The following is a 21417-nucleotide window of genomic DNA, read 5'->3' as shown; positions in this document are numbered from 1 at the left end:
GGGCAAAGATCAAATATTTTTGCTGGTGCATGCTGAACTTCTTTCTAAACCACTCGCAGCTTTAATAACGTGTAATAAAGGTCATATTTCTATTTAGTGTTGCAGCATCCTCTCTTCGTAAAAAATTAAACATGCTTTCAAGACTACAAGTAAGCCTCGGAACATTACTGACAAAAATAAACGACGTCAATGGCAAAGAAACGGTACACGATTTGGAACGTGGAATGTAAGGAGTCGGTACAAGGCAGGAGTTGCAATCAGTGTGGTCAAGGAAATTCAGAGGTACGAACTACACCTAGTTGCACTGCAAGAAATCCGGTGGGACGATGCTGGCAGCATTGATGTTGAAAACTGTATACTATTCTCTATGGAAACTGTGAACGAGGTCATCTGTTTGGCCCTGGTTTCTGCGTCAGTAAGACCTTGGCCACTAATGTTTTAGAATTCGTTTCAGTCAACCCAAGAATATCTGTTCTAACACTGGACGTAAAGCATATTAAGGCGACTTTTGTGAACTGTCATGCTCCCACGGAGGATAGCGAAAGTGAAGTGAAAGACGAGTTCTATGCACAGCTAGAGGCAGTGATGGACGCTGTACCAAGTGGATACCTGAGGATCTTCCCTGGTGATATGAATGCCAGGGTTGGGAAAGAACAAATATTCCAAGACAAAAGAGGAAGCCACAGTCTACACAACCTAAGCAATGACACTGGATCTTATAATTAAATGTGTCCTTTGAGACTCCCGTCTCGTTATTATCTCACGATAATGATCAAATATGATCGAAGCAGACTAAATCATTTGATCATTATCGTGAGATAATAACGAGACGGGAGTCTCAAAGGACACATTTAATTATAAGATCTGAGAAGATCACCATATGGTACAGCAGATGTCCCGCTACGTCCAATGCTGGGTAGCTCGCCAATACCGGCGAGCCCTGGCAATAGTGACGGTATTAAGGGAAAATGAATTAAAGTTTGTGTTGGGGAGGGAATTCGACCTAGGTAATTCGTGCAGCTATGTCTGCCATAGTGCCTCGGTGGTGTAGTGGTAGCATATCTGCCTAGTAAGCAAGAAGTCCCGGGTTCGAGTCCCGGCTGCGGCACAAATTTTAATTGATTTAGTCTGCTTCGATGATATTTGATCATTATCGTGAGATAATAACGAGACGGGAGTCTCAAAGGACACATTTAATTATAAGATCTGAGAAGATCACCATATGGTACAGCAGACGTCCCGCTACGTCCAATGCTGGGTAGCTCGCCAATACCGGCGAGCCCTGGCAATAGTGACGGTATTAAGGGAAAATGAATTAAAGTTTGTGTTGGGGAGGGAATTCGACCTAGGTAATTCGTGCAGCTATGTCTGCCATAGTGCCTCGGTGGTGTAGTGGTAGCATATCTGCCTAGTAAGCAAGAAGTCCCGGGTTCGAGTCCCGGCTGCGGCACAAATTTTAATTGATTTAGTCTGCTTCGATGATATTTGATCATTATCGTGATATAATAACGAGATGGGAGTCTCAAAGGACACATTTAATTATAAGATCTGAGAAGATCACCATATGGTACTGCAGACGTCCCGCTACGTCCAATGCTGGGTAGCTCGCCAATACCGGCGAGCCCTGGCAATAGTGACGGTATTAAGGGAAAATGAATTAAAGTTTGTGTTGGGGAGGGAACTCGACCTAGGTAATTCGTGCAGCTATGTCTGCCATAGTGCCTCGGTGGTGTAGTGGTAGCATATCTGCCTAGTAAGCAAGAAGACCCGGGTTCGAGTCCCGGCCGCGGCACAAACTTTAATTGATTTAGTCTGCTTCGATCATATTTGATCATTATAATGACACTGGAGTTAGGTTCATCAGCTTCGCTACAACATTAGGGTTGTTCATCTCCAGCACAAACTTCCAGCGGAAAAAAATACATAAAGGAACCTGGGTGCCACCAGATGGGAGAACTGTAAATCAAATAGACCATGTTGCCATTGATCTCAGAGCCAATAGACGGGTGTTAGACGTTAAGACAGCGCGAGATGCCGAAGGTGGAAGTGATCATTTCCTGGTCAGAGGCCTTTTAAACATACAGTGTAAAGGAAGAACGAGGCCTAAGTTGAAAAGAGTGGAAAGGTAACGCGTGGAGAAACTAAAAATGAGGCAACGAACACCGGATACCAGTTGCAACTTAGTAACCGCTTTGAAGCACTCAATGAAATGGACGCGAATCAGGACCTCGAACTAATGAGGGAAAACATCCAGAGCTCAGTTAGGGATACAGAAAAGGAAAAACTCTTGGGAAACCCAGTGGGCAAGAAGATCTGGTTTGGAAAGGAATGTGCAGATGCTCTGGAAAGGAGAAAGGAAGCCAGGAGCAACTGGCTGAAGGGGACTAATCTGGCACAGGACAAAGCACAATATGAGGACGTCTGAAAGACTACAAAAGCAATTCTGAGAAGAGCAAAGAGGAAATACATAAGGGATATCATCATTGAAGCAGAAACAGACTTCAGAGGACAAAATACTAGGGAAATGTTTCTGAAGGTGAAGTACCTCTGCAAAGGTCACCAGGCCAAGCAGAAAGTTGTCAAAGATTCCCATGATACGATCCTGACGAACGATAGGGACATAGCTGAAAGATGGGAAGAGTACTTTCGACAGCTGCTAAATTGTGATGAACCTGAACTGCACTTTGATTTCCAGTACCCATTTACAGCCAATGCAGACTATCCCCTACCTACCCTGGATGAGATAAAAATCAGAATCAGACCCCTTAAACAGAATAAGAGTCCAGGTGAAGATAGAATACATGCTCAAATGATCCTGGCAGGAGGAGAGAAACTTGCAGAAAAAATACACCAACCGATACAGGCAATATGGACCAAAGAAGAACTACCATTAGAATAGGAAACAGCTCTGATTTGTCCAATACATAAGAAGGGCGACAAACTGAAATGTGACAACTATCGAGGAATCACTCTGCGTGACGTATGCTATAAGATCCTGTCCAATTGCCTCATACATAGAATTCAGCAAGTGGCAGAATCGGTGATTGGGGAGCACCAGGGAGGTTTCCTGCCAGGACGGTAAACAGTAGATCACATGTTCAGTCTCCGGCAGCTTTCTGAGAAACTGGGTGAATATGGTAAAGATTTGCTTATCTTATTCGTGGATTTTAAGAAGGCCTATGAATGCATTCATCCCAAGAGCCTGCTCAGCTGTTTAAGGGAGTTTGTAATAGCAGAGAAACTCATCAGTCTAATAAAGATCTGTCTGAACGAAACACGTGCAAAGCTGAAAATGGGAAACCGCGTAACTGAGGAGTTTGAAATTGTGACAGGACTCAGGCAAGGAGATGGGTTCGAGACCTTCCAAGAGAACGAAGGGATTGAAATCGAAGGAAAGAGACCGACATACTTAGCCTATACAGACGACATCTGTTTACTCTCTAGGTCGGAAGAGGAGTTGGAGCAAATGACCAAAGCACTAAAGCAGGCTGCCAGCAAATTTGGGCTAAACATAAACGAGTACCTCGTTATGATGCGTGGTCATTCTCAGACTGCTGATCATCTACAATCACTATAGGTTGGGGACCAGTCCTACAATAGAGTGCAAGAATTCAAATACCTAGGGGTGCTTTTCACTGAGAACTGGTCATGTGAAGCAGAGATCAATGCCAGAATACAAGCAGGAAACCGATCTTACCACAGTCTGGCACAGCTGCTTCGCTCCAGCTATCTCTCCACAGAGTTCAAGATTCGACTGTACAAAACCATGTTCCAGCCTGTTGTTCTGTATGGCTGTGAGACATGGAGTATCCGGAAAAAAATGGTTCAAATGGCTCTGAGCACTATGGGACTCAACTTCTGAGGTCATTAGTTCCCTAGAACTTAGAACTACTTAAACCTAACGAACCTAAGGACATCACATACATCCATGCCCAAGGCAGGATTCGAACCTGCGACCGTAGCGCTCGCGCGGCTCCAGACTGTAGCGCCTGGAACTGCACGGCCACTCCGGCTGGCGAAGTATCCGGAAACAGGACTTCCATAAGCTCCTTGTTTTTGGGAGAAAAGTGCTTCGAAAGATATTCGGTCTGGTTCTGGATGCAGATACAGGGGAATGGAGGATCAGATGCAACCAAGAGCTTGAGGAACTATACCAGCAGCCCAACATAGCAGGAACTGTCAAAGCCAAACGAATACAGTGGGCCAGCCATGTGGCCCGGATGGAGTATCACAGATTGCCTCGGAAGCTCCTGGACTACACACCTACAGGGAAGGGACCGCCAGAAGACCCAAGAAATGTTGGAGGGATGGAATCCATGAAGATTTAAACCAAGTGTCAATAGATGTGAACTGTTAGCGTATAGCAGCAATGGACAGAATACAGTGGAGGAGGAAACTTGTAGATGCGTTCGGTCCACTCGGCCTGATCACGTAGTAGTAGTAGTAGTAGTAGTAGTAGTTGTTGTAGCTATGAAATTCACTGTTCTTTTCAAATTGTGGTGGACTATTTATGACGAATTACGTCAGCGAATACGTATATTGTGATGGCACACTCAAAACACCTAGCTCCTGAAGAAGTACATACTTGAAGTCCATGGGTGAACACCACATATTCGTCTTACTACTCGCTTTCCTGTAATTAGTACCTCGTTTCTAATAAATGAGTTACACCCTAAAACTAGTTCATAAGATATCATTGAGTGCAAATATGTCAAATACACTGAAGCACCAAAGAAACTGGTATAGGCATACGTATTCAAATACAGATATACGTAAACAGGCGGAATATGGGCTCTGCTGTCGGTAACGCCTATGCAAGACAACAAGTGTCTGGTGCAGTTGTTAGATCGACTAGTCCCGCTACAGTGGCAGTTTATCAAGATTTAAGTGAGTTTGAAAGTGGTGTTGTAGTAGGCGCAGGAGTGATGGGACACAGCATCTCCGAGCTAGGGATGACGTGGGGATTTTCCCGTACCACCATTTCACGAGCGTACCATGAATTTCAGGAATCCAGTTAAACATCGAATCTCCGACATCACTGCGGCTGGAAAAGGATCCTGCAAGAACGGGACCAACGACGACTGAAGTGAATTGTTCAACGTGACAGAAGTGCGACTCTTCACAAATTGCTGCAGATTTCAATGCTGGGACATCAACAAGTTACAGCGTGCGAACCGTTGAATGGAACATCATCGATATGGGCTTTCGGAGCCGAAGGCTCACTCGTGTTCCCTAGATCACTGCATGACACAAAGCTTTACGTCTCGCCTGGGTCCTTCAACACCGACGTTGGACTGTTGACTGGAAACGTGTTGCCTGGTCGTACCAGTCTCGTTTCAAACTGTATCGAGCGGAGGCACGTGTACGGGTATGGCGAAATCTCATGAATCCATGGACCCTGCATGTTTGCAGGGGATTGTTCAGGCTGGCGGTGGCTCTGTAATGATGTGGGGCGTGTGCAGTTGGAGTGATATTGGACCACTGATAGTCTAAATGCGACACTGACACCTGACAGATACGTAAACATCCTACCTGATCGCCTTCATCCATTCATGTCCATTGGGCATTCCGACGGACTTGGGCAATTCGAGCAGAACAATGCGACACTCCACACGTGCAGAATTGCTACAGAGGGACGGCAGGAGCACTCCTCTGAGTTTAAACACTTCCGCTGGCCACCAAACTGCCCAGGTGTCAGTACCCTCCAGCAATACTTGAAACATTAGTCGAGTCCATGGCATGTCATGTTGCGGCACTTGTGTGTGCTCGCGGGTGCTCGGCACGATATTAGGCAGATGTACCAGTTTCTTTGGCACTTGAATGTGTTTTAGGAGATTGGTTCGTTTGTTTCCAAGATTAGCAATTATATTAAAGTAGCTGAACACAATTGTTTGAGAAGCTCAGTAATATGCTTCTTCCAGTTCAAGTTTTCATCAGTATATTATCCAAAACGTTTGGGTCATTCTACCCTGATTACTGACTCTTACTCATGTTGTTAATGAATAAGCCCAGTGTGGCTGAGATTGTCAGCGCAAGCCTGTGTGCTTGTGCTCGATCTGGAGGTAAGCTGGTTCGAATCCTGCTGATGGAATAAGTTTTCACTGTCAGTATTTGCCCAGTGGGAGGAAAGGTGGTGGTGTGAAGTTCCTTATCACCAGACTTTGCGCCAATGTCCTGGTTTAAATACCAAAATTCTCCACAGTGTCTCACGAAGAATGGGCACGTGACACTGTTGATGGAGACCAGTCCGTCGGATGGGTAAGCTCAATGGCCCCCTTGGTGATATTCGAGAGAAGTAGGCTTTGTGCTGGCGCAAGACTTCGCCCTCTCCCTTTTCCATCGTCACCAGGACGAACGTGACACTGTGGGCTAGCAAAAAAATTAATGGTGGCCGTCAACTATGTACCTTCAGACTCAGAGTCGAAATTTTATAAGTTTTGCTTGGTTTCATTGTCTAGGGGTTGGGATACGTAGTTGCCGCATTACATCGCAAATACTGCTGAGTCTACAGTATATATTATGAATACACACATGAATCGAATGGTCGAAGGTTCCTATCATTTGGCAATTCCGAATAATGAATGTAACATAGAAATTTATAAATGAAAGATTGTAGTTAAATAAAATCTGCAGGTACCATTTTAACGAATTTAATTGATAAGTGCGATAGTAGAAGTACTTTTAAGAACGCCATTTATTACTGTAAAACACTTATTGGTGTCGATGGTCTAGCAATTAAATAAGATATAAGTTCAATAACAGGGAAACAATAGATTCCTATTTCACGTAATTAGTTATCAGCAACAACATAGCTCGCGAGATATTCACTTCTAAACGCACCCTACGTCTTCACTGCAGAAGGCACAAAAATCTCACATGTGCACAAGTCGAAAATACGAAATATTTTTATCTCCCGCGACACTCGCAAATTCCTCAACACTCCCCCGTGTCCCATGTGACCCGATGCTCCTCCCCCACTTCCATACAGTCTCTCCACTGACTTCGGCAGTCGCCTACCATAGTAACGACTGACTAGATCACTCCCGCCATGTCTCCAAGCCAACGCACACTCACAAACATATTGAAACATATACAAAATACTGGATTTACATTTAAATAACTAGAAATTAAATAAAAATTCCTATGGCTGGACCATAAACATGCTGTAACACACTTTATTAAATACATAAACAAATTAAATAAATATGTATCAAAGGAATAGAAACAAAAGTAGGCCATTAGCCTAATGTCTCTGGGATTTCTAAAACACAATAAATATTTGACCAATGTCTTCATGAATAGTATATATCTGAAACAAACAAAGATATAGACGATTAAATATATTTATAAGCATTTTTCGTGTAACTGTGGAGTACTTATAGCCTGACGCCATGATCAATAGTAATTGGCCACTTTGACCTCCAATAACTCATGTGCTATTCAAGTTACATGTCTGTAATTCAGAACAATTTAGGTTTACACTAATAGCTTTCTCAAGACACGTCGATCGACATAATTGGATGAACCGTTTACATTTTGTAAATTCGTTGCTGGGTGTTACTTGTATAATTTACTGTCAGATACTAAACTTTAAACTAACAAAGATACTGGATATCTGATTACACCATCAGAATCATTCTAGAAATAATGGTAATGTACATGTTTCTTTTTGAGGTATCATGACTCCTCTGGCTACTATTAATTTCTATGTGAACTGTGAAATGTCTGCCATTATCGTTTCAGAAGGTCCCCCATCTTTGGCACTCTGGGTATACAAATCTCCTTCATCGACACAAAGCACATTGCTTGAAACAGCGTCAACATGGAATTCCCAGCCACGCGGATGGCCTGGACAACGCGCTGTGGCTATCCCTCTTGCTCCGGCTAACGTTCGGCACCACGCTGTTGCTGACGAGCTCCGGTCTGCCAAGCGGCCCATACGACCACACCAACTCCAAACTTAGAATGTTTTCAAGGCACCACAACTCTCCCTTTGCCTCACAACACCCACAACACTCCTCTACACTTAACAGTTACACATACGCACACGAATCTCATACTTTGCGATGGAAAGATGCCTATGCGGGTGAAGGATAGGGTAAACCTTTCCGATTAGGCGGCTGAACCTTTCCTTTGGGATCTCCTGACCATTTGTACCATACGACTTTCCTTTACTTTTTTCCTTCGTCAATTATTGATATGATTCTATGTGTTGTACGGAACTGAATACAGTGTGTTCTTACAAAATTGAGGAAGAGTCCATTTCCATCTATTCTTTGAAAATATCGTTTATCATCTCTTCTCTTGCTTTCTGTCTCATGGAATTTGATATAGCACTAGTATCATCTGTAAGAGGTACCAATTCTGTTTGTTGAATGTTAAATGGGAGGTCATCATATATATAAGGAATAGGAATGGATCCAAAATTGAACCGTGTGGGACCCTTTTTGTGATTTCATTCCAGTGACTAAAATTTTCTACCCTTCTGACATGATTTGAATTATCAAGCGAAACATTTTTCATACTGCTTGTTAAGTGTGATTTAAGCCAGCTATGCTTAAAGCCATCAGTTTCCATAAAGCTTAAGTTTTTCTAAGAGAATAACGTCATCAACACACTCAAATGACTTGGAAAAGCCATAAAAAATACCAATTTCCGATATTTTATTATTTAAGTGTTGTGTTATTTTCTGAGTGAATATACAAATAGAATTCTCAGTCGAGTAAGCTTCCTGGAATTCAAACTGTGATACGCTAAGTATTTTTTTTCCACTTAAGTGTGGTGCTATTCTTGAGTACATTAATTCTTCGAACATTTCGAAAAAACGCCTGTAAGGAAAATGGATGATAACTGCTTAAGTCCATTTTGTCACCTTCCTTATGAAGAGGTTTAACAACGGTATATTTCAACCGCTCTGTAAAAAAATATCTGCGTCAGTGATTCATTACACTGTAAGGAGTGTGTATGAACTCTCCATTACATAAAACAATACGTCTAACTTACAAACACTTCCTTCAGGCACGAAAATTTAAAACCTTTCGTAATGTTACTCAAGAAATACACGCAAGGGCCTGGCTTCATCAATTCCATTGTTCTTTACCCCCTGAATGGCTGATTCCAAATAAGTTGGAATTCACGTGCTCTTATTTGGAAAATGAGGCGGCTTCTAGAATGTGTTGCATAGCGCAGTAATGCCCATCATTGGCAAAATTTCAGCACGCCTTTTTGACGGCTTACTGGTTTTTCACAACGCAGTCACACGTAAAAACCAGCATATTAAACCAGAACCCGTTCGAAAGATCGGAATTCCCCCCCCCCCCCCCCCCACCCAAAATTGTACTTTGAGGACATGGTGCGTAGAAACCAGTATTTGGACAATTCGCACAGTCTAGCAGAGCTTATGGGTACCTGACCACTTAGATAAAACATGTCATTGTAGCTAGTAGATGCACAGACAATATTGACGAGTTCACAGATCTTTTGCAAGGCAAATGCAAGCTTCTGCGAAGCAGTACGATAACACTGGCCGCTCAAATGATCATTATAGTTAGGAAAATAATGCATACCAGCATGAATATCCGCAACGCTTTGCAAAGAACCCACAGTTTTCGCAGAACAATCAGTCTAAGCAAGATTTTAGCAGTAGCCCTAACGACTGCAACAATTACGACCAACAAAACCATCAGCAGACACATTATGATCAAGGTATTGTGTCCAATCAACAATTCATCGGCAACTATGGTAATTTCCAAAGAAACAACTGCAATGGAAATTTCCAGAATGGACACTTTAATGATAAGAAAATTTTTAGAAACACAGGTAATAGAAGAAATAATTATTATAACAGTGATAGTTTTCAGGGAAACAATGCTTCCCAGAACATGCATTTTAATAATGCAAATCAGTATAGTTTTGACAATGGTGATAACCATCCACCAGACAGCCACAACACTCAATGTGATTTGCCATGTAATAGTCAGGGCAATGCAAATCAAGTTTGGACAATTTCTGCCAAGAGTAATAGTCATAATAATTCTGCTCCCATTTGTCACAGAAGACAACCGCAACCGTGAGTAACAGATGGGCAATCCAAAGAAGACGTAAAGCAGCAAAATCAGCGTGATTTGTTGAAATAAGGTCATCAGTTCCTCGAAACAATTCCTCTGAAAGAGCACTGTTACTAGCACAATCAGCTGTAAAAACACGTCGAACTTTACGTACCCACAAGAGTACAGGCTTACATCATATTTCACACATAAGGCCATTCATTGAATAAGCTGTGTATTTTCAAGTGTATTCTTCTATGTATATTTTATGTATTATGTGTTAGTTTTAAGATGTATTTTCTTCACTATGTTAACAACAAGTGTCCACTCAAGGTAAGAAACTACGACGCCACAATAAGCTTTCGAGAGACTGGGAGGCGAGAGTGAAGCATTTTATTCTTTTCCTTTAGCTTGACGCGGCTGGCCACAAGGTAGGTCAAGGCCAAAGGCATTAGCGGGAGAGTTCGTCGTCCAGCTTAGGAAGTAGTTACCAGTTCGCCTTTTTTGTGTGTACCCCCAACAGACAGCTCGTAAAACTTCGCCACAGCTCTTGCTGAAGCGTTCCTTTTAAGAGAGAAACAGGTTTACTACATTGTGAAAAGAAGTGTTCGCTGTTGTCTGCACGGCAAATATTTCATCTGTCCTTCCACCTTTAAATAATAGACGATACTCATTTCTGTATCATTATCGTCGTAAAACAGTCCTGTGCTTGCTAAGTGTTGAAATGATTATTCTCGCAGATCACGACGAGACATGTTATGTATAGAAATTTCCACTTGCTAAAGCATAATGTTAGTTTTCAGAGCACTCCAGAATTTGATGCATAATACCACTTATAGTTGTATGAGCTGCCCGTAGGAACAGATTCGGAAAGCAAAATAAACACAACAAGACGACAGCACTCCCAGAAAAGGATTAGTGTTAAGTAGTACAAGAGGATTAAAAGGAATTCCTCCATTTTAAAGTAAGTAAAGGAAGGTAAGATGCCTAGAGAGTCCATTGTAGACGCCTCGAGTGTTAAATATTTCGTAAGAAGGTCTTTCGAAGACATTTGGATTATTATATTATTAGTAAATGCTCATTGTTACGATTACTCTAGGTTAAGCAAACTTTTCAAAGGAGTCTCACAGAGATAGTTCGGGGTACAGCTCTAAAAAGAAAAAAAGGTGGAAATGCTACGTAACATTTATGGAGAAAGGTAAAACTAAAATCGCGGACAAGGTAAGATTCAGCTTTGTCTGATATAGTTTTTCACTGTCACAAATAAACACAGAAAAATACAGCGCTGTAGAATTTATAATGCATATATATATGTTACTAATGAAATATTTTCAGGTAATAATAGAAATCAAATGAGGATGGAAAGGGCCAGAGATGGAAGTAAATCGTAATTAAATGAAAGCAATCGCACCATAAAGAATTAATTTAAAAAAATAAAATATAAAAATATTCCTAGTACTAATAATCTCTTTGCAGGTATCAGAGGAAACTGAACTTGGCAGGCAATCCTGAAAGAAAGAAACGTATTACTAGTTAGCTTGGACAGTAACGAATTTCTTCCTTTAGAAAGCAAAATGACGACAGTAAACATGCCAGCACCCACTGCAAAAATAAATCACGAACATGAAAAGAATTTTATGCAGCATTTATACTATTGTTAGTATAAGAAATAATTAAATTTTTCCCAGATGAAAAGACAAGACAGAACACATGTTGAACAGTATTCCATAGTGAATACAACACTAAAAAAGCTAACTATACCAGTCCCCTTTACTACAGTGCGTATACTGTAGAAAGATGGATACAATTTATGTGTAGTATAGATCGCTGTGTGTTTTTTGGTAGTTAGGGTGGTGGTAGAATAGTACCTCGATTCGCCAACTACTGCCTGTACAGTCCAATAACATTTTTAGCATTCTTGCATATAGCTGCCTCAAGCACCATATATTGTCTGCAATATATAGTATTTTTGTGTATGATGCTGCAATATCAAAGCATTTCTTAGGCAATATAATTTTGTTTTGTGTTAGTTTTGTGTATAACACTGTATAAAGCAGCACACTTTGATGTTTGTATGAGGCATGCCCACAAAGCAAGTTCCGTTTGGTTATTTAAAACAAACTTACACAGATACAGAAAAAATATTTATTGTACAAAAATCTACAACTGTTAAACTACTTTTCTACATAGATTCAGAAATTTTATAGGCACTTGTCATAGCGTGGCACAAGTTTTTGTGTGCCTTCTTCATAGAAGGTTGCCGCCTGTGTATTCAACCATGTGGTAACATGTTCTTTCAGCTCGTCATCATCGTTGAATTGCTGACCACCAAGGACAGATTTTAGGTGTAAGGAGAAAGTTGCTAGGATCGAGGTCCGGGCTGTACGGAGGATCATCAAACGCGCCCCAGTCAAATTCCCGTAAACTTTGTTTGGTCACGTTCGCCGTGTGAGGTAGGGCATTATCTTGAAAAAAAAAAATAAAAAAATAAAAACTGTTTGACAGTAATCTTTCATGCTTGTTCTGTATTGCGCAGCGCAATTTCTTAATGGTCTCGCAGCAACTATGTACATTGATTGTTTGGCCTCGTGGTAGGAAATCAATCAGCAAAATGCCTTTTCTGTCCCAAACAGCAGTGTACATGACATTTCAAGGTGTCAAGACTTTCTTAGGCTTCACCAGTTCATCAGTAACCACAGACGGGCGTCCACTTCTTTCTTCATCGTGCACTTGATCACGTCCTTCATTGATCAGTCTGACCCATCTTCTAACCATTGTATCACTCATAGCATTTTGACCGTAAACCTCGCAGATTTGTCGATGAATTTCGTTTGGTTTAACTTTCTTTGTATTTAGAAAGAGAATCACAGGTCTGATTTCACATACAGCGGCATTTTCAATTACGGCTGATATTATACCAGGTGTACCGGTATGAAATGAGCGTTAAGATACAAATGTGTCGATAGGGAACATTTGTTGTGAACGAGCCTTAATTTTTTTTTGTTTGGTTGGTGTGACATCTGTCAAAGATATTTAGTATACATCAAGTCGTGGAACAAACAACATCAAATGTTTTCATCGTGTTAACAGTGTCGAATTTTGTACCAGAAAGTGATGATTTGAGGAAAGCATTAATTTTTTGTTTTCATTTGAAAAAAAGTGGTGCAGAGTCGCATCGAATGCTTGTCGAGGCATATGGTGATCATGCTCTATCAGAAGCAACATGCAAAAGATGGTTTCAACGGTTCAGAAATAATGATTTTCATGTAAGAAATGAAGAACGTAGAAGACCAAAAAAGTTCGAAGAAGCCGAATTGCAAGGAATATTGGATGAAGATGATACTTTGAGTCGGAAGCAAATGGCAACAATGCTAAATGTTGCACAGCAAACAATTTCTGACCGTTTGAAAACTATGGGAAAGATCCAAAAGTGTGCCACATGAATTGAATGAAAGACAGATGGAAAACCGAAAAACAATTTGTCAAATTTTGCTTTAAAGACATGAAAGAAAATCAGTTTTGCATCGAATTGTTACTAGCGATGAGAAATGGATTTATTTTAGGAATGCAAAACTAGATCGATTCGGCAAGAAGACAATGCTCTGTGTTTGGTGGGATTAGAAAGGTGCGGTGTATCATGAGCTTCTAAAACCCGGTGAAACTATGAATACTTTTCGCTACAGACGACAAATGATCAATTTGAACTATGCATTGATCGAATAAAGACCAGAATGGGCCAGAAAACATGGCAAAGTAATTTTTTACACGACAATGCTCCTGCACACATATAGCAAAACTGTTTCAGGATAGAATCAAAACACTTGCCTAGCAGCTGCTACCCCACCCACCGTATTCACTACACTTGGCCGCTTCCGACTACCATTTGTTTTCATCAATGGGACACGCATTGTCTGAGGAACACTTCGATTCCTACGAAGAAGTCGAAAATTGGGTGTCTGATTGGTTTGCTTCAAAAGATGAATATTTCTATTGGCTTGGTGTCCACAAATTGTCAGAAAGGTGGTCAAAATGTATAGAAAGCAAAAGTCAGTACTTTGAATAAAATGTTTTTTCTTTTCAATTCAAAATTAGTGTTTCATTTTCACAAAAAACTCTCATTTCATACCGGTACACCTGGTAAAGAAGCACTACAAAGCACACGACGGCAGCAGCGATCTGAAAATGGCGTACATGTCTTCTCCTAGAGTCAGAGTAACTGCCGCGCATGCTGGGAAATGCTATCATAGCGCTGCCGTGGATAGATAGAAACGGAACTTGCTTTGTGGACGACTCTCGTATTATAAGGAAACACTGCCTGTACAGAATTACTTAATATTTTATATGTTTATCTTAAATATTTTATATGTTTACCTTAATAAACTTCGTGAGAGATATATTAATTAGTAATCAGACAGTTCTCATAATCGCACGCATTTCAGTTTTATTTACAATAATTTTAGATTCATGTTAATATATTGTGTCTCATGAAACAATTCACAAACTTTTATTCAAATAAACTACATGTGCAGTTACTTAAGTAACTATTTTCACTTATGTTTACAGGAATATGTAAAAATTTCTGTGAAGTTGTTATGATAAGTATTTTCTGTTTGTAGAATATCAAGTTACTGGGATGTACCAGGGCACAAACAAACTACAAAATGCAGCTGCACACGTGATGGCAACAACCAAGGTGGTCTGTCTTCATAATGGATGTCTGCAGTAGGTACCTGTTCTTGAGTGGCAATCAGCGACGAATGCTGAACCTTGCCTTAGTGAGCCACAATCACACAGTGCTGTATCAGTGAAAGGACACAGACAATACAGAACACTGTGTCAAAAATACTGAACTTTGCCTTCGAAAGCCACAATTACACAGTGATGTCTAAATTACACTGACAATACAAGCCGCTGTGTCAATGAACATTTCATTCTTGCAAAACAAGAACACTCTACATGGTATTCTTGTTATATATCTAAACTTTACAGTTTGAAATTTCTCATGTGTTAAAATGTGCCTTATTACTTATTCTAAAAGGCACACAAAATGGTCACAAGATAAATGAGCCAATAATGAACAATTAACATGAATAGAACTTCTACAGCCATAATTATTTTGTTTAAATGTTTGAATTAAGAATTTTTAGCTCCTTTTATCCTATTTGTACGTGAGACCCTTTCAAATTCTTAAAGAAGCGACAGGGAGAACATGGGAGCGCGATTCTAAGCATTGTTGTGCGACGAGGTCTGTCTGCGAGAGTGGAAGTCGCAGTGTCGGTCGAGAGCACGGAGACAGAAGATGTGTCATGCTGCCCTCACGTCGGTGATGGCAGATCTTACCACACTCAAGGCTTGATTTCATTTATATAGCTGGGAGAGATTTAGATGGCTGAATTACGCTTGAAGATGGAATTCATGGTGAAATTCACAAGCATAGCGCTAAAGCAATTGAAGGGTTAGGCTCGTGATTGTTATTCCGCGTTTGCAATAATCCAGTGTTTCGCGTGGCAGTAAGGAGGCCTCCTTATCCTCCAAATCATAATTATTATTCTCCACATCTAAATAATATGCTGTGGTTACTAAATGTTAATGCAATTTTGAAACTGAAATAATTTGTTGATCTGGTACTCAGCCATTATTGACACTTATGTCATTGTCTATTATTGGCCATGATAATTCTGAAGTTTTAAAAAACTTAATTAAATCCCTTCTCAAAATTTATTCAATAATTAACAGGACTCAAGCAAACTTCTTTTTATTAAATTCATTCTTAGCAACAATAAGCTTTAGCCGCTGCTGTTGCATGCTGCTGCATATTGCTGTAAGTCGCATAGAAAAAGGCAGTCACCTAAAGATGTGAGCGCAAAACGTAGGGCCAAACAGAGACAATGACACACCACAACATGTCATGTATTCTAGTCCAGTAAATTCCGTTGCACAAGTCAGATTCTGTATCACTTGAAAATGCTTGTTCAAAAACGCAGTTCGGTAGCTTAGGTATTCATTGTTACAGGTTCATTTGTTCCTGTAGGTTTTCATATTCAGATACGCAGTCAGATAGCTTATCCATATGTTAATTCTAAGTTTTGCATGTAGCGATCTGTTCAGGGCTTAAATGACAGTGAAACTGACACTCATTCAACACTCACACAGTGTTATGCGGTTAGATTTAGTCGCTGCTGTTGCAAATTTGTTGCATATACGTTACAACATATAAAACTAAGAACATTACTGAATTCTGTTTGAAATTCCATCAACACGACTTAAGCTTTTGTGTTTTAGAATTTTTATAATTCTATTAGTGTCAGTGAAGGATGTTGGTGTTACTTGTAGTCACTTAAAGTTTTGGGGAATAACACTTTTAATATATTCTCTTACTTCTTGAACTGAAGTATTTAATTCTATTCTTGCTGCTCCGTTTAGAAAGTGATTGTTAAAAGTACTTGCAACGTGTTAATTATCAGTCACAACATTGACATTTAGCTGTCCTTTCTCCTATTTGACAATATCCTACATAGTTTTTATCTTTTTATCTGTATTGCTTATTTGTGTCAAAATGTGCATTCTTCTGAACATCATGATGACTTTTCTTCAAATACTACAATATTTTTTTATAATACTCAAGTAATGTTGGATCCCAACTTTCTTTGGCTTTACATAAAAATCTTTTATATGTGATTTTAATTCCATTAGTTTTTCATGACTTGCTTGTTTATTTAAATGGATCTTCTGGATGATTTCTTAGGAAAGCAACTATCAAATATTGACACAAAATCTACTATGGATAAAATTTACTTTGAAATTAGCATCTCTTTCTGTACAGTATACAGCTCATCCCATACAACACCTTTAAAATTACTCTCAAGACATTGTGTCTTGTTCTCATTAATAAGCCTAACTGTTTTGTATGAACGTTCCTTAGGGTTGTAAGGTGCCAAAGTGTTTATTTCCATTAATATCTTGGCCAGATAGCTCATTTACAACTGAGTCCCCACATTATTAGTTTCAGACAGCGTCCTACTTTCTTTCTGCATACGAGTTGGAAAACTGATTACTAAAATTAGATCTATGCTGAGAGCGTAGCTGAATAATGCATCTGGATTTCTCATAAATGGCTGAATGTTTTCTAGATGGAATCTGCATAATGTTACGATTAACAGAAAAGTATTCTGCAGTAACAACTCACAAGTACATGCTTCCAGGTTATGATCAGCACGAAAAAACTTGCAATATTTTTGACTGTGTATCCAACTTTTACATATGATGCAACCCCTTTTTTCTATGATAACTCTACACGAAAATGATGCTAGTCTATAATACCTGATATTTAACTTCTCCAGCCCTATGGTTATGTGCTGTTCAGAGAGGCACAGAAGTGGTATTACTTCAGAGTTTTCCACGTCTTCTAGGCATACAAGAAGCTCAGTTATCTTGTTTTTCAACCTTCTTAAGTTTTGAAGAAAGAAACTAATTTTATTTTGCAGCTAACCGTTACATATGGTCGTTTTCTGCTTAATTAGTTTCAACACCATCTATCAGTAACCAGAATCCAACTAACAAAATGTGTCTCTTTGACTCGAGTAATCACAAGGATTTTGTCTTGTGTGCTCGAGCTCCCCCCCCCCCCCCCCAATTACACTTTCTGCGCAATATACTCAGTAAACATTTCGGTCTCTCCTTCATAATGAGGCACGACACGGATAGGATACTTAGTTTCAGTTAAAAGCCATGTTAACCCAGGGCTGCTCACATCGCTGCAAAACCTCCACAAACCCCACATTAATATGTACCGGTGCTGCTCCTCACTAACGAAGAAACGAGATGTGTTATACGCTGATACACAAATTTCGCTACACTACGTTCATGTTTATTGCGGTCGTATCATTGCTTGTTATAAAAAGAAAGTAAAAAAAATTAGTGTATGTTTGTTCGGCTTCACCTCTGATTGATTGGAAAGCATTTATTGCACTTTTGAGATGTGTTTCAGTTTTGAACCAGATGCATGTGTATTTCTTGTTACTGTGTAAGGTGTCAGGCAAATCCATCAACTTCCATGAAAACCCTGACATGATAAACAAATCCAGTAGTATGTCACATAGCTCCGAATAAACAGTGACATTAAATTAACCAAAGTAATATGAGTAACGAGTGAGCAAATGGAATACCACAGACTAACACAAGAATGCCTAAATGCATGTCATACCTTCCCACCGTGAGACAGACGCAGTTCCTAGGGGAGAAACGAGAACAGAAGCCGAGAGTAGAACCGTGTTAAGCTGAAAGGCCCCACGATAAGGGATGGATGGACACCCACGTCGCCAGCTAACCGCTAAGACCACATCACCCGCAACTTTTAGCGTGAGACTTTATCGCGTGTCTGTTACGTTAGGACCACCCCCCAGCTCATGTTAAAAGATAGAGCCCTCCAGAAGAACAGTATAGATCTTACGATAACGCTAAAAGGACCACACCAGCTGCAAGTTTTAGCGTGAGACTTTTTCGCATATCTGCTACGTTGCAAACTTTAAAAACATTGCCCCACCATGAAAAGTATAACGTTTCTCATTGGATAGACAGAATTAAGGTTAACATTGAGACCCTGATTGTTCAGATGAAAACACAGCCAGATAGTTTTTTTTAAACCAACTTCGGTAAGCGGTAGTAAGGAGAAGTTAGAAGAGAGTTGCTTCCGAGATGGCGAGGTGAGCGGAGCTGTGCTGCCCGCTGCCGCCCTGACGCTGCCTAAACACCGACAAGGTAATGAACGCACGCGAGGCAGCATTTTTGAGCGCATAAGGGTTCACTCAGAACTGCAGAAGTCTCATCTGTTACACCCCCTTTTTTGCGTGATACTACGTTCGATCGTTAATTAAAGCTCATGGAGTTCACATTTGCCACTTGAAGTAAAAATCTGAAACGTGATGACCTTTCTGTTATATAGTTATTGAGAAGTCACATCAGCCACTTTAATTTACGACAAGTTAGATAAGTAATTAAAGATAATTGCGGGTCACTGTAGACCATTTTGATAGTTTGCTTTTTTGTGAAACTTAATTTAAACCTAGATTATAGATGTGATATGGCATAGGTCATCCTTCGATCCATTGTAGAACTTGGAAACCGACTCAGGGAATATTCGTTCACATTTTTGTTGAACGCAGTTGGTTTTTACCATCCTGTATTGAAACATCTCCTTTTATCAATAGTGCAATTTATAAACAATGTTTTGTTGGTGGAATAAAATTTCCAATGGTAAACTTAACTGCTTTTTCGACGTTATTTTACCAGCTAACTAAAAATAGGAAAGTCTTGAACCCCTTCCACTAAATTTAGTTAGTATTAAGATTCTTTTACAGGGAGTGCAGTGGAGCTGACACTGAGATCATTAAGTATTTGGTTATATCATCGCTAGTCTAACTGAACTCTTCTGAATTCTACATGTCATGTGTGGTCTGGCGTCTCCTTACCAGCAACAGATCCCTGGTTCAAACTAGCCAATTCCCTAAAAAACACGCTCAGAGCATCGTTGCGCGAAAGTGGTAGGGAGACACGATATAGAACAAACAGACACCACCATGAATGTTAGAAAATGGCGACCCTGCCAGGATGGTAAAATACCATGATTGAAGGTCGACCACATGCCTAACTAGGTCAGAAAAATATCCTGCTGAAAAAGTTTCGTACTAAATTTTTTTTCTGAAGTTATGAATAGTTGAAAACAGTAGCTGCAACGATAGATAGTAAGTAAGTATTGAATAGAGACATTGTAGCAGAGACAATAGCATAATTAAGTTATGAGTTTTAATATTGTTGGAATTAAGTTTTCTCTCCAATGCAAGGGTACAGGTGGCAGATACATCGTTGACAAGTTGGTTCTGACCCAGCAAGTAAGTGAGATCATATGAGAGCATGTTGACGCGAAGTAGGGCTCGTGAATTGCTTTTAAAACAGGAAATAAGGGATTCGAAGAGATTAACAATATCAGATCGAGACCTTGACCGAATTGAGGTAGAGACCCAGTATGAAAATGGACAGAGAATAGAGGACAGTACAACAGACGATGCAGTATCGCGAGAAATAGGACAGATAACGCACCATAACGAGGATAATGTACGTCAAGGCATAGAAAACATAAGTCAGCATACGACAGAGGAGCAGGAAAATAGTGAGACAGTCGATGAGGAGTCTAACTTGCGCCTTGAATACGTAGAACCCATAGTACAAGTAATCAGAGCTCCCTCACCACAGAGTACAAGGAATGTGAGCAGAAACGTGTCACAGCACAGTTCAATGCAATCGGTTGCAAACCAACAATTGGGTGAAAACACAGAGCGTAGGACGTCGGAAGAAAACGCAATAGGACCCACCAATCTGGCAGAATTGTTACAACAAATTACGGAAACCATGGCAAGGAAAAATAAAGACATAGCGAACCATATTCAAATTCAGAACGCAGAAACCACGAGAGAAATGCGTGAGATTAAAGAACAAAACCAAAATATTCAGTTACACTTAAGTCATATTGAAGTCGAGGCAAAAGAATCTCGAGAAGTGATAGGACACTTAATAACAGGTCACAATCAATTGAAAACAGACATTGACAAGGTACAAGTGGAAGTACAAACTTTGCGTAATGAGATTCAAGACGAGATCAAAACATTACGTAACAACACCCACGGAGAAGTCAAGAAAGTAGATAAACAGATAAACGAAATTACTAGACAAGCAGCAGGTAGAGCGAGTGAAATTGTTGAAAACAGTGTGTGACACAAACGTATCACAAAAGCAGCGTTGAAAAGATATGATAACCGCATAGTCAAAATAGAAGCGCAGACGAAGCGACAATTTCAGAAATTGCGAACAGAGCTGTTGCAAACCATTGAAGAGCGTAGTGAACAAGATCGAACAAGCGCTGAGTCTGGAGCCACATCCGAATCTGTAACAGCACCGGAAAAACAAGCAATTAACGAAGATATTACGCATTTGCGATTCCAATCACAGGTGGAAAGTAACATACGTGAAATCAGACAGCCTGCACAGCAACAAACACGTTTCGAAATTCTTGATGTACAAATGTCATCACAAACACGTGCGGAACCACGAATGTATGTTTCAAGACAGTCTGGATCGTGCAATGAAGCAGCAAGGTTAGCCAGACAAGATACCCAACCAATACGTGACAATGGAAAGCCAGGTCGCGAAGAGTACAGTGCAATGCATTCAGCTACACGTTCACAACCGATGGAAGAAAATTATTGCGTACCACTCCAACGATACTACGCAAGTGTAGGCGAAAGTTACAGTGGACAATATCCAATGTATCTACCACAACAGGGAAGAACGACGGGAGAAATGATCAGAAACAAAAGTG

At 40.2% G+C, this 21417-nt stretch overlaps 3 non-coding genes across 3 annotated transcripts; all 3 read left to right on the top strand.

Moving 5' to 3' along the window:
- Positions 1 to 1036: 1036 nt before the first annotated feature.
- Positions 1037 to 1108, top strand: Trnat-agu (transfer RNA threonine (anticodon AGU)). The gene has a single exon. It is a non-coding gene; the product is annotated as a tRNA-Thr (tRNA).
- A 270-nt stretch (positions 1109 to 1378) lies between these two features.
- Positions 1379 to 1450, top strand: Trnat-agu (transfer RNA threonine (anticodon AGU)). Its single transcript has one exon. It is a non-coding gene; the product is annotated as a tRNA-Thr (tRNA).
- A 270-nt stretch (positions 1451 to 1720) lies between these two features.
- On the top strand, positions 1721 to 1792 carry Trnat-agu (transfer RNA threonine (anticodon AGU)). The gene has a single exon. It is a non-coding gene; the product is annotated as a tRNA-Thr (tRNA).
- Positions 1793 to 21417: the final 19625 nt, after the last annotated feature.

This window comes from Schistocerca gregaria, chromosome 4 (genome assembly GCF_023897955.1).
Source record: "Schistocerca gregaria isolate iqSchGreg1 chromosome 4, iqSchGreg1.2, whole genome shotgun sequence".
Classification (NCBI taxonomy): Eukaryota; Metazoa; Arthropoda; class Insecta; order Orthoptera; family Acrididae; genus Schistocerca; species Schistocerca gregaria.
This window is presented reverse-complemented; position numbering and strand designations above follow the sequence as displayed.